Source organism: Elephas maximus, chromosome 6 (genome assembly GCF_024166365.1).
Source record: "Elephas maximus indicus isolate mEleMax1 chromosome 6, mEleMax1 primary haplotype, whole genome shotgun sequence".
Classification (NCBI taxonomy): Eukaryota; Metazoa; Chordata; class Mammalia; order Proboscidea; family Elephantidae; genus Elephas; species Elephas maximus.
Genome location: NC_064824.1, coordinates 56,081,268 through 56,094,247, shown reverse-complemented (window position 1 = coordinate 56,094,247; position 12,980 = coordinate 56,081,268). Strand labels below are relative to the sequence as shown.

The 12,980-nt window shown below is 44.7% G+C and overlaps 1 long non-coding RNA gene across 1 annotated transcript in view; it reads left to right on the top strand.

The window, feature by feature from the left end:
• Window positions 1-5,244: 5,244 nt before the first annotated feature.
• Window positions 5,245-12,980, top strand: part of LOC126078321 (uncharacterized) — a 67,689-nt gene continuing 59,953 nt past the window's right edge. Inside the window, exon 1 of the long non-coding RNA XR_007518026.1 lies at window positions 5,245-5,640. This is a non-coding gene — a long non-coding RNA (uncharacterized LOC126078321). The remainder of the gene's footprint in view (window positions 5,641-12,980) is intronic.

Sequence of the window (12,980 nt, the reverse complement as noted above, 5' to 3'; positions counted from 1 at the left end):
ATGGGGATAATGCAAATACCTGTCTCACGGGGTCGCTCTAAGGGTTAAAAGAGAAAATACATGTAATACTTTAAAAACTGTGCTTTGCTGGAGCTGGTGCTCAGGAAATATGACCAATTATCATTATCCTGTCTTCCTCTTCAGAAATGGGGGTCTTCACTTTTCTGGAGCTGGCGTTGCTTCCTTGGCCATGGGGCTGGGTGACAGAAAGAATCCCTCTGCTATGTACAGATGAGCATGACTAGGAGACAAATTCCAATGGGATGGTGTGACCTCTCCACCCTGCCTTTTAAAACCTTTTTATGTGACTATAACACAAATACAGAAAAACAGCATAAAGCAAATGCAGAGTTTCATGAGTTATTATAAGGAGAGAATTTGTGATGCATGCCTATGTTGGCAGAGAGAACTTTGGGGCCACACCAGACTTCCTCCACTGCCCAGCCCAAACTCTACTGCCTTACTTTCCCCTAAGAACATCCTGACATTCGTGGTAGTAGAGAAATGAAGAAAATAAATTGTTTCCTTCAGGGCAAAAATGTGGCATTGTGGTGCTACCCAATCATGACTATCTTACTTCACCTAAAAAACAGAAGAGTTCCTGGTGGCCTAGTGGTTGAGTGCTACGGCTGCTCACCAGAAGGCCAGCAGTTTGAATCCACCAGGTGCTCCTTGGAAACTCTATGAGGCAGTTCTACTCTATCCTCTAGGGTCACTATGAATTGAAATTGACATGATGGCAACGGGTTTGTTGTCTCCTCTTCTAATCTGAGAAAAATAAAACTAACACAAAACCTCCAAAGAAGCATGATTTCTAAAGAAAAGGGTTGAAATAGGAATTTGCAAATGTTACTTTCCTTTTCGTGATTACGTGTCTTCTCACCTTGAAGGGCGTGTAGATCTTGGTGTATGTGGCTTAAGAAAATAGACAATAGTCACGGTCCATTAAAACCCATCTGCCTCCCATGAAATGGGAGAGTCATTACTGGCTGGGTCCGGGGGTCTCAGGTCCAAATTGAGAAGAGATCACCTACCAATTCTCCCTTTACGACCTTGCAGCTCGCAAAGGGCAGAGTCCAGGCCAGCACGCTCCGCCTTATTTTTCTATAAGGTCAGTACTTTATACACTAAGCCCTGCTTCTCCCCAAATGCTCATTAGTATAAAACATCCTAATACAGTTTTTTCTTCTTTTTTTATGTTGCAAAAATATATATGACACAACATTTGCCCGTTTAACATTTTTCAGGTGCACAATTCCTAATAAAATTTTGAAAGGTGCTGAAAAGGGTGTAGGACCTAGACCTGTCATTATGGTATTAATTGCTAGATTCAGAAAGGAAGAGGCTGGGTGGGTGTGGAAAAGGTCACTGGAACTCTGGGACTTGAGTTAGACAGGCAGGGAACACGTGCCCCTGGGAAATGGGGTGAGAGGGAAACAGGGCTTAGTGGAGGAAATTATTCATTGATGGGCAGACAGAAATTAAGAACAGGAAACACAATTTGAAATATGGCATGGTATGTCTGTTAGAACCAGTTTCATCTTCATAGAATAGAAAACCCAAATAACAGTGGTTTACGTATTATTAAGGCCAATTTAGTTCTCATGTGAAAGATATCTGGTGGTATGCAGTCCATGAGGCCTGGTGGCACCCTGGTTAATAGCTTGGCTGCTAACCAAAAGACTGGCAGTTTGAATCCACCAGCCACTCCTTGGAAACCCTATGGAGCAGTTCTACTCTGTCCTATAGGGGTCATTATGAGCCAAAATCGACTTGATAGCAATGGGTCTGGTTTTTGGTATGCAGTGCACAGTGGATGTGTTGGTTCCGTAAATTGTTAGGAACCCAGACTTTGCCCTTCCTGCTTTATCCTTGGTAAGAGACTTCTATCCTCAAGGATTCTTCATGGTTTAAGATGGCTGCTGGAACTCCAGTCAGTGCCTCCAGGTTTTAGGCAGAAAGAAACAGGAAAAGGTCGAAAGGGCATGCCTTGCCACAGGGTCAGCCCCATTTAAGTAGCCTTTCAGAAGCTTCACCTGACAACTTCTGATTCATCTCATTGAACATGCCTAGCTGAATGGGAGCCTGGGAAATATAGGCCTGGCTTCCTGGAATAAAACTGAGATTCTTCTGGAAAGGTAAGCAGGGAGAGGGAATGGGGAGGTAGGACAACTAGCAGTCTTTTCCACATATGATTGGCAGTGAAGCCTGATCGTTGCACATGGGGCCTCTATAGTCAGATTACTTGGGTTAATGTCTGGGGCTTTATCACCTACTAGCTGTATGATCCACTGAGAGACACTGAGTATTTCTAAGCCTCACTTTTCTCAACTGTGAAATGAAGAAAGTAATCAAACCTCCCCCAAGACTTACTATGAGAGTCAAATAAAAACATATATGTAAAGTGCTTAGTATAGTGCTTGGTGCATTAAAAATACTCCAAATGGCAACTTCAAATTAAAGTACTCCAAATTTCAACAACTTATGCATACCTACACATGATAAAAGTTAAACTCCATTCAAAAAAAATGTGTCATCCAAAAAAGTATGATCGAAGGATTTACCAACCTGTATTAATAGCTTTTTTGAAATGCGATTCCCATAGGACTAAATGATTTGAAGCATCCTTGAACTCTGTGTGAAGGGGTCTGACTGGTTTGAGGGACTCCCCATGAACCTGGGGGGATGTGGGCCTTCTCTGATCCCATTACTGTCAACCTGGTTGAGATGGAAGGGCAGACACTGCACTGACCACACGCAGATGGGCTAGACCACGTGGACGTTCTGCTCCTGACTTTCTGCCCTCAAACTTGTCCTGTACTCATCCAGGAGTAAACCCCTTCCCTTCTGTTCTCCTTCTCCGGGCTTCAAACCATCCTGCTGAGATCTTCAGCCTCCATCACCCTCCCTAGAAAGCGCTTTAGTTCTACCTTTTGGTGGTCTTAGTCTCTCCCTGGGCCCATTTCTTTCAGTGTCCCTACCTCAGGGACCAACCTTGCCTAGTCTACATTTCCCAAAGTGAGTCCTGAGGAATATTCCTTTCAAACACTGTCCCGTCATCAAATATGTGTTAGGAACATGATATACTCAAACCTCCTTTTGAAAAGTCACATGCACGTTAGCATATTAAAGGGTCTGAGAAATACTTCAAAGAATAAGCTAACATTATTTAACCCAATGTTTCCCACTTATTGACCAAGAAATCTTGGCCTAGAGTTCGGCTTCAGGAGCCTTCACACCTCATATTTCCTATAATTCCAAGTCAAGTCTACTTTTTTCTGATGTGTCATTTTCTCATTCCTGGGGGGACCTCCTGTTGAGTTCCTATTTTCCGCCAAGAAGACATGTGAGGTTTGAAGCCCCATGTGCAGAGCTGAGATGATCACCAGTTCCTTGAAACCAATAAATGACGCAGCCCTTCCTAATGCCACCTATAAACTCCCCCTTCTTCCTCATGCTCTCTGGGATGAGAAATGAGATCATGTCTGTGAAAAGTGCTTTATAAACCATTAAATGCTATATAAATGTTAGTTGTCACTATTATGATGACTCACTCTGGTGTTCCAATCCCCTTCTCCCTGGGAAGTGGCATTTTCAGAACTACAGTTTCATAATATGAAAATAACTGGAAGCCACACATATGGTAATAGCCATCTCTACAAGAGAGCCCATTCTATTGTGCAATAAGATAATAACTGTACTACATGATGAAGGAAGAAAGAAGTGTAGACTTCACCTTCCTTGACTCATCTGGTTATTCTCAGACACACAAGCCCAGAAGCCACTATATCAACAGGTCCAGGCACTCAGAGCTGCCTCCTGCCTGTCTGGTCCCAAATCTTCTGGTTCAGGTCCTCTAGCCACTGCAGTGGCATCCCCCTAGTCATATTTTACAGTGACGGCTTTCTCTGAGTCACTTTAAAGCTGGACCAGGAAACACCAGCCAAGACCTGATTCACCTAAGCCCCCCAACAATGAGCTGTGGCTCCTCCTTTTCGCAATACCACTACAGTTTCAGAGGCACACCCAACCGGGGAGCACAACCAGGGTTGGCAGTGGGCCAAGGGCAAGGTTTAAGTCCATTTTGCTGACTTCTTTCTCATTTCTACTCCAGAGGAAAAAAAAAAAAAAAAAAAGCTAGGCCTATGTAGCCCAGGTAAATCAAAACCAAAAGACTCAAATCTGTTGTTGTCTAGTCAATTCCAACTCATGATGGCCCCATGTGTTATACAGTAGAATTGCTCCATAGGGTTTTCTTGGCTGTGATCTTTATGGAAGCAATTTGCCAGGCCTGTCTTCCACCATGGTACTGGGTTGGTTCGAACTGCCAACCTTTAGTAGTAGAGAGCAAATTGTTTATACCACCCGGGGGCCTTTAGGTAAATCAGCTGCCCTGAAAATATTTGGTATAGGGCTCCCCTAAAATGGTGTATAATCCTGGGGGCAGCTTCTAATCTGTGCTATGTGGCACAGGTGTGGTCATGGAAGGAGGATAAGATGAACTGAATCCTCAGTCCTGGGTGATTGAATCCCACATATACGACCCCATCCAGAAGTGTAGCTCAGGTAGCTGTGGACATCCCACGGCACAGAGAGAGCTAGCATAAGTTGGGAACATAAGCAGGAAGTCTCATCTCATCTTTCTTAAGCAGGGGAACAAACTGAAAAAGATTTTTTTTCCTTTGTAGAGGCTAGAAAGTGTAGAAGTCCCTGGGTAGTGCAAACGGATCACATGTTCGACTGCCAACCAAATTGTTGGAGGTTTGAGCCCACCCAAAGATGCCTCAGAAGAAAGCCTTGGATATCTACTTTAGAAAAAAGCAGCCATTGAAAACCCTACGGAGCATAGTTCTACTGTGACACACACGGGTGGCCATGAGTCAGGGTCGGCTCAACAGCAACACGGTAGAAAGTGTTGGAAAGACTGGTTGTGTAGGTCTTCCTCAGGCCGTAGGTTCTGTGAAAGGAGTTTAGGATCCCGGAAGGCCAACTTTGAGAAGGTGGAAGCAAAATGAATTCTATTCAGCAAAGTAGGGTTTTTTTTTGTTTTGTTTCACTTCAAAAAATGAGAGACGCATAGAGGAGTGAGAGATTGGTTGGTGGGCCTGGGTGTGAGTTTAAGACAACGGCCTCTAGGTGGCGCACAGGCCGTAATAAATACCCTGAGAATAGGAAGAAATTTCAACAAATTGAGCTTCACAACTCAGTTCAGAAGCTGGGGAGCTTTTTATAGATAAGCTACTCCCCACCCCAGCAGAAAGACAACCTCCCAGTCTAAACCCTTTGGATCCAGTGTAAAGATGGCAGAGCTCTGATCATTTTGATGACAACGGGGTGGAGCTGGGGTGGTTGAGGAATCGAATCTGCCTTCGGATGTCATGGAGCTGTCAGCTCTCCCTTTCCGTGGTGAAGAGAGGTGAAGTGAGCCTATGGAAATGTTCAGCGCTCGGAGAAGAAAGGGCCTCGTTCACTGGGGCTATGGTTACGCCCTGAGAGAGTGTCAGCGGCAGCGTTCTTCGAACACAATGGTAGAAGAGGCGATTTTCTCAGCTACCAAATGAGAATGCATTCTGTCCGCTCAGCTCCTGGGTTTCTTTCCCACCCCTTTTCAAGCCTGTATCATCTCAGCAAGTGCCTCAGGTGAGCAGGGGACAAGCATGGAGGCCATCCACTGGGAAGGTAAAGAGTGGGCAGCTTTTCCTCACCCTTCCAGGGCCGCTCATGTTTACTTAATTAACACGCAGAGACACTGACCGGCTACAGTCTAAGTAATCACCTGCATAATAGAGCAGTCCTTTTCCACAGCGAATGGAGCAGGCCGCACCCACTCTTGTGCCCAGGTTAATTCCGGTTTGCTCCATTATACTACACAGCTTCCAGGGGTCAGTTATTTCACCTTCACTGAAAGGGTCGATTTATGATTCTGTGCAAACTGGGACTGCTCACCAGTCAGTCAGATGGATTTATGGAGGGTCCCACACTTGACTCAAGGCTGGAGTGAGATGTGGAGGAAAAAGAAGCTTCTGTCTCAGTCTTCAGGAAGCGCCAGTCTAGTGCTGTGCTGTCCAGTGCTGTAGCCACTAGCCACATGTGGCAATTTAAATTCACATTACAACCAGTTGCTGTCCCTGATGGAGCCAGAGAAAAATGGGGTGCAGACCTCAAATTCTAGTAAAAAGACCAGACTTAATGGTCTGAGACTGGGGGAACTCCAGAAGACATAGCCCTCAGATTCTCTGTTAACCCAAAACTAAAACCATTCCCGAAACCAACTCTTCAGACAAAGATTAGACTGGACTATAACACATAAAATGATACTTGTGAAGAGAGCACTTCTTAGTTCAAGCAGATACTGAGACTAAATGGGCAGCTCCAGTCTGGAGGCAAGATGAGAAAGCAGAAAGGGATAAGAGCTGGCTGAATGGACAGGGGAAATCCTGGATGGAAAGGGGGAGTGTGCTGTCACATTATAGGGAGAGCAACTAGGGTCACATAACAATGTGTGTATAAGTTTTTGTATGAGAAACTAACTTGAGCTGTAAACCTTCACCCAAAGCACAATTAAAAAAAAAAGGGGGGGGTGGGGAATCAGTTGCCATCAATTCCAACTAGTTAATTCATAATCTGTGCTCTATAGGCTTTTCAGTGGTTGATTATTTATTTATTTTTGAGGTAGATCGCCTGGCCTTTCTTCCCAGGCTCCTCTGGGTGGATTCAAACTGCCAACCTTTTGGTTAGCAGCCAAGTGATTAACTATTTGTACCACTCAGGGGCTTTTTAAATTGATGCTAAAGCTACTAAAATTAAAAATTCAGTTCCTAAGTTATACAGTCACATTTCAAGTGATCAACAGCTGCTTGTGGCTAGTGGGTACTGTATTGGATGGCGTGGCAAGCATTTCTATCAGTACAGAAAGTTCTGTTGGGTAGTGCTGCAGCCTTTTGGGCACCAATGGAAATGATGTAAGGCCACTTAACAAAGGTGACAATGAACCAATTAATGAGAGGTACAAATTAATGGGAGGAAATGAAGGCTCAGACAAGTTGTGTCTCTCAGCCAATAAGGGGTCTTCTGATTCCTACTCCAGAATTTATAAACATCCTGAAGATGCTCTTAACTCCGATATACTACATTTTTTTGTCTGGGGGATGCTTTAGTTATTAGAATAGAATGTAAAGTCATTTAGAAGCATGCTGTCTGAACTGTGGCCCTCAGGAGTGTTAGTGACTCGTTTCAGACTTACCTTCATCTTCCTCACCTGCCACCTTTGAGAAATTCGCCCTTGCTGACATTTACTATTTGTCAGGGGTTGGGCTAAGCACTTCCACACATCTCAGCTACTTCTTACAACCTGTGGTGAATTGGGCACTAGCATTGGAATTGCTGGCCACCTAACCAGTAGCATCCACTTCCCCTCCCCAGACACTACTCCAGCTTCCGCCCCCCCCACCCCCCCGCATGCAGCACTGTACCTTCCCAGTAAGTGGATCCCACTCCCAGCTCCAGGGATGGGCCTAATTGTTCCCAGAGGAATCCTTGCAGCAGTTAGGCTAATTGGAGCATGATATTCTCCTCACCATAGCAACTAGTTAAGCAATGATCATATGACTGTTTTGGGCCACTAGGAGACAAGGGGGAGTTAGCTGAGGGCTTCTGGGAAAGAAGTTTGCCTTCTCTGAAGAGACAGTTATTAGAGGAGATAGTCTCTTTCTTTGGACCTTGTAGTTGTGGATATTAGGCCTGGAACTATTACGACCATTTCTCCACTGCTGAACCCACAGAGGAGGGAAGAGCCAAGACAACCACAGGAAAAGAGAGCAGGGCCAGGACTGAGTGACGCTGCTACTCTGGGCTCGGTGATACTTGAGCCAGTCAACCCCTTGATTTTTTTAGAATTTAGAAATAAGGTAGGGTATTTTTGTAGAAATAAGTTTTCTGCAGCTTGCAGTCCAAAGTATCCCAAGTGATAATTCCTTTCAGCAGATAATGAAACTTGGGCTAAGAGAAATTTAGTAACTTGCTCAGTCACCTTGTATCTTGAATTGAATTGTGTCCCCCAGAAATGTGTCAACTTGCTTAGGCTATGAGTCCCAGTAATGTGTGATTGTCCACCACTTTGTGATTTTCCTATGTGTTATAAATCATAAACACTGCCTGTGGTTAAAGAGGATTAGTGTGGGATGTAACACCCTTGCTCAGGTCACCTCCTTGATCCAATGTAAAGGGAGTTTCCTTGGGGTGTGGACTGCACCACCTTTCATCTTACAAAGGGAAGCAAGCAGAGAGTGAGGGACCTCATACCACCAAGAAAGCAGTGCTGGCAGCAGAGTGTGTCCTTTGGACCCAGGGTTCCTCTGCAGAGAGGCTCCTCATCGAGAGGAATTTTGATGACAAGAACCTTCTCCAGAGGCGACAGGGGGAAAGCCTTCTCCTGGAGCTGATGCCCTGAATTTGGAGTGTAGTCTACTAGACTGTGAGAGAATAAATTTCTCTTTGTTAAAGCCATCCACTTGTGGTATTTCTGTTATAGCAGCACTAAATGACTAAGATACCTTGCTAGTAAAAAGCAGAGCCAAGATACAGATGTAAATGTTCTTGACCCCAAAACATGTCTCTTTTGCTTTTACCAGGCTGGTTTTTCAAAGGATCTTGGGGGGGGAGGTGCGGGGGGAATGGGCAAGATCCAATAAATGACATCTTTAGGGCCCCAGGAGTGATATTTTACCTTGCATCTCATTTGAGAATATCTGACTGCTCAGCTTTTAGAGGCATCTGCAAACTACATACAGACTTAAAAAACTCGCTGGCAGCTATACTTTGTGGTCCTAACTATTTCTTGCACTTTCCTAGGGCCTTTAGGAAATTGTCTTGGAACCTTGACTTTTTTAGAATGGGTGGGAAGCTTCTGGACAGAGCTGCTGAGAGCCGTGCCTTTCACCAGCTGAATTAAATTAAGCACTTGAGCTCCTCCCAAAACTACCACCAAACCAAATCCATTGCCATGGAGTCGATTCTCAGTGCCTCCCAAGGGCTCAGCAAAGTGCACTGTGAGGCAGCCAGGCCTCACATTGACGCTTTGCTTTTATTTATCGAGGATATGAGGAGCTTGTTGGTGAGCCAGCAGGTGCTCAACTCCCTTCAATGTTGAGTACTGTGACCGTTGCCCTAGAGACCTTTTTCAATCTTTTTGGATTCAGAAAACACCCTGGGGAGGGATGTGAGTCCTCCTTTCTGTCTCCTTTGTGACTCATACGCTGTCTGTCCACTACCTCCCCAAAGGTGCACTTGACCTTATCATTTAATGAAGGTCATCTTCCCTGCAAATATCACATTAAACATATCGGGGACTGATCAAGTGAGAGATTTGCCAGCAGAAAGGTCACAGCTGAAAGGCCTCATCTTTCCCTGCTCTTCTTGGCTAAAGCACTGGCGGAGAGGCCTCTGGGTGAAGTGGTGGGTACCCACTCAACAATGCCACGCTGAAGCAGGTGGGATAAGTGTCGGCTACACTCTGCTGTTGCACTGAACAGGGGAACTAACTTAGACAATGCTGCCACTGAGAACTTTTATCATTGCCCTGGCAGAAGGGGCCATTCACATTGAGAGCCCACAACCTACAAAAATTGCTTCAGCTGATGATTAGGCCTAACGGTGCAGCATTAGATAGCCAGAGCTGCAAGAGCTTTCCTCTCTCATCCCTGCTGTCCCCCCACTTTTGCTACCCTGGACACATTTACCGGTTATTAAAGCACCCCATGGTTTTGATTTTGCTCCAAATAAAAAATCAGGGGGAACCAACCCATGCCCTAAGTGGACAGAGGGTCACTGGGGTGGTTCTGAGCAGAATGAATTCTACCTCAAGATCTGAAGTAGGTCAGGTTGATTCTTGGTGCCCTCACACTTCCCGCCTTGTTACCTCTATGCTCTCCGGCCTCCAGGCACCTGGTCCATCCTTATTCTCAGTTGAGGGGTCTCTACTTCCAGCATAGGCCCTACCCTAATGGAACGCAGTGTTTGGGCCCAACTGGGGATAAACCTCATCCCAAACGCAGGCAAAGAGGGGATGGTTTTGAGAGTACCTGCTGTGTAGCAGCTAGCCACCAGTCTCCATGGAAGTAGGACATGAGTGAGCTCCCAGGCCTTGGGTATGTCCGCGCTGAACCAAGGTTTCTGGACAGGATGAGAGTAGTGCAGACAGGGTGAGGGAGTCACTAAGAGCACAGGCTCTGGACCCAGACAGCCCTGGGTTTAAACCTGGCTCAGCCACTTACTAGGAGTGTGGCTTGTGCATGTTACCAAACTATTGTTTTCTCAGAGCCTTAGTTTTTCATCCTTCAGTAAGTTGTTGTTTAGTATTATCTGAAAGAATACATGTGTCTATAGAGACAGAAAATAGATTGTGGTTTCCAGGCACTAGGGGAGGGAGGAAATAGGGAATGACTACTAACAGGTATAGGGTTTCTTGTTGGAGTGATGAAAATGTTCTGGAATTAGATAGTGGTGATGGCTGCACAACCTTGCGACTATACTAAAAACCACTGAACTGTACTCTTTAAAAGGGTGAATTTTATGGTATGTGAATGATATTTTAAAAAGTAGGAAAAAAAATAATACATATAAAACCCTTAGTACAGTGTCCAGCCCAGAGTTCCACTGTTAATATGGTAGTAAACATTGTTGCATTATTTCTTAAGTTAAGGCAGTAACTAATAGGATGTTGTTGTGTGACATCGAGTCAATTTTTGATTCACAGTGACCCCCATGTGAGAGAGTAGAACTACTACTTAGGGTTTTCTAGGCTGTACTCTTTGTGGGAGCAGATCACCATGTCATTCTCTCACAGAGCTGCTGGGTGGGCTCTAACTGCCAACCTTTTGGTTAGCAGCTGAGTACTTAAAAGTGTCACTCCTAGACTCCTTAATTGATAGAATAGGCCCACCCTTAATGAATAAGAATACATAGCAGGCATCTTCCTGGAGAGTCCATTTAATCTGAAAACTTCTAGGGGGAATTTTTTTTTACTACAGTTTTATTATAGCAAAAAGGATACAAATGAAGAGACACCTAGGGCAAGGTCTTAGAGGGTACCCAATGTGAAGCTTCTGTGTCCCAGAAACAGATGTGCTGCCCTTCCATATGAATCAATGTCTCTCACCAACCAGGAAGTCCGTTGAGTTTCCATGTCCAGAGCCTTTACTGGGGCCTCATTACATAGGCAGGATTGATTGAATTACCCCACGTTCCCTGAGGTCAGCTAATATCACAAGGTGGGCTTTCTGATCTGGCCAGCCCCCACCTAAGTCACCTCATTAGCACATCTCAGGTGTGGTCTAGAGGCCTTAACAAATACACTTTAATCACTGGGGAAATTCCAAGGTTTTAGAGGTTTTCTTTCGGGAACAAAGGACAAAGACCAAAATCTTTAGGTGAAGTTAATAGTTAATATAAATCCCACACTGCTAATTAGAGACTGTGTCAGGTAAGAGAAGGTGACTTAAGCTGCTTACAAAGGAAGAAGTGGGATAGCGAAGGGGATGACAACAGTTAGCCTGATGTGCCCAACTGCTACCTTTTGTCTGGAAGGAGATTGTGTTATGCAGAAAAAGGCGAGGCCAGATAAGAAACAGATATTATTTGTTAGCCAAGGATGCTGTTGGAAATTTTCTTTTCTGTTCTTCTTTTTTTTTTTTATTTATTATTGTACTTTAGATTGTTTACAGAGCAAATTGATTTCTTATTAAGCAATTAACATACATATTGTTTTGAGACATGGGTTGCCAATCCCATAACATGTCAACACTCTCCCCTTCTCGACCTTGGGTTCCCTGTTACCAGCTTTCTTGTCTCCTCCTACCTTCTCAACCCTGCCCCTGAGCTGGTATGCCCATTTAGTCTCATTTTGTTTTATGAGCCTGTCTAACCTTTGGCTAAAGGGTGAACCTTAGGAGTGACTTCAATACTGAGTTAAAAGGTGTCCATGGCCAAACCCTTGAGGTTTCTGCAGTCTCTGCCAGACCAATAAGTCTGGTCTTTTCTTGTGAGTTAGAATTTTGTTCTACATTTTTCTCCAGCTCTCTCTGGGACCCTCTGTTGTGATCACTGTCCAAGCAGCTGGTGGTGGTAGCCGGGCATCATCTATTTGGGCTGGACTCAATCTGGTGGGAGCTGTGATAGTTGTGGTTAATTAGTCCTTTGGACTAATCTTTCCCTTGTGTCTTTGGTTTTCTTCATTCTCCTTTGCTCCAGATGGGGTGGGACCAGTGGAGTATCTTAGATAGTCGCTTATATGCTTTTAAGACCTCAGACACTACTCACCAAAGTAGGACAGAACAGTATCTTTATAAACTATGTTATGCCAGTTGACCTAGATGTTCCCCAAGACCATATTCCCCAGCCCTCAGTCCAGTAATTTGGTCCCTCAGGGAGTTTGGATGTGTCTATGAAGCTTCCATGACCTTGCCTTGCTCAAGTTTTGTTGACTTCCTTCTGGAGGGAAATTTAATAATTTAACTTGTGGTGTACATAACTTAAAATAATATTTGTAGATCAAACCAATATATGTGGAATAGAATGCAAAATTTACACAAAGTAGAAAAACCCAAGACTTCAGATAAACTCCTTTTTTGAGAAGGATCCTGGGATACATATTTATACTTGTCTGCCTTCAGGGCTATGTCTTCAAACAATTTTGGGTGGAACCTGTGACGTCAGACCCTTGATTGGGGGGTGATTTTTATATCCATCAGTGAGAGCCTGAGGCTCGGGAGAAACTTGGCCCTAAGCATCACAACAGCCACTCCCAACAGGCTCAGCAGGGACTCCTTAGGCCCTGCACTTTGATGGCGTGTTGGTCTGCAGATAGCCTCTGCCTCCCTCCGAGGCTTTGACCTCTTTGTTCTCCTTCTTTCCTCTGTATTCCTAAAGGACAGAATAGAGATTAGGCCTGGAGCGGGAGAGATCGGCAATCTCAATCTTTTTGT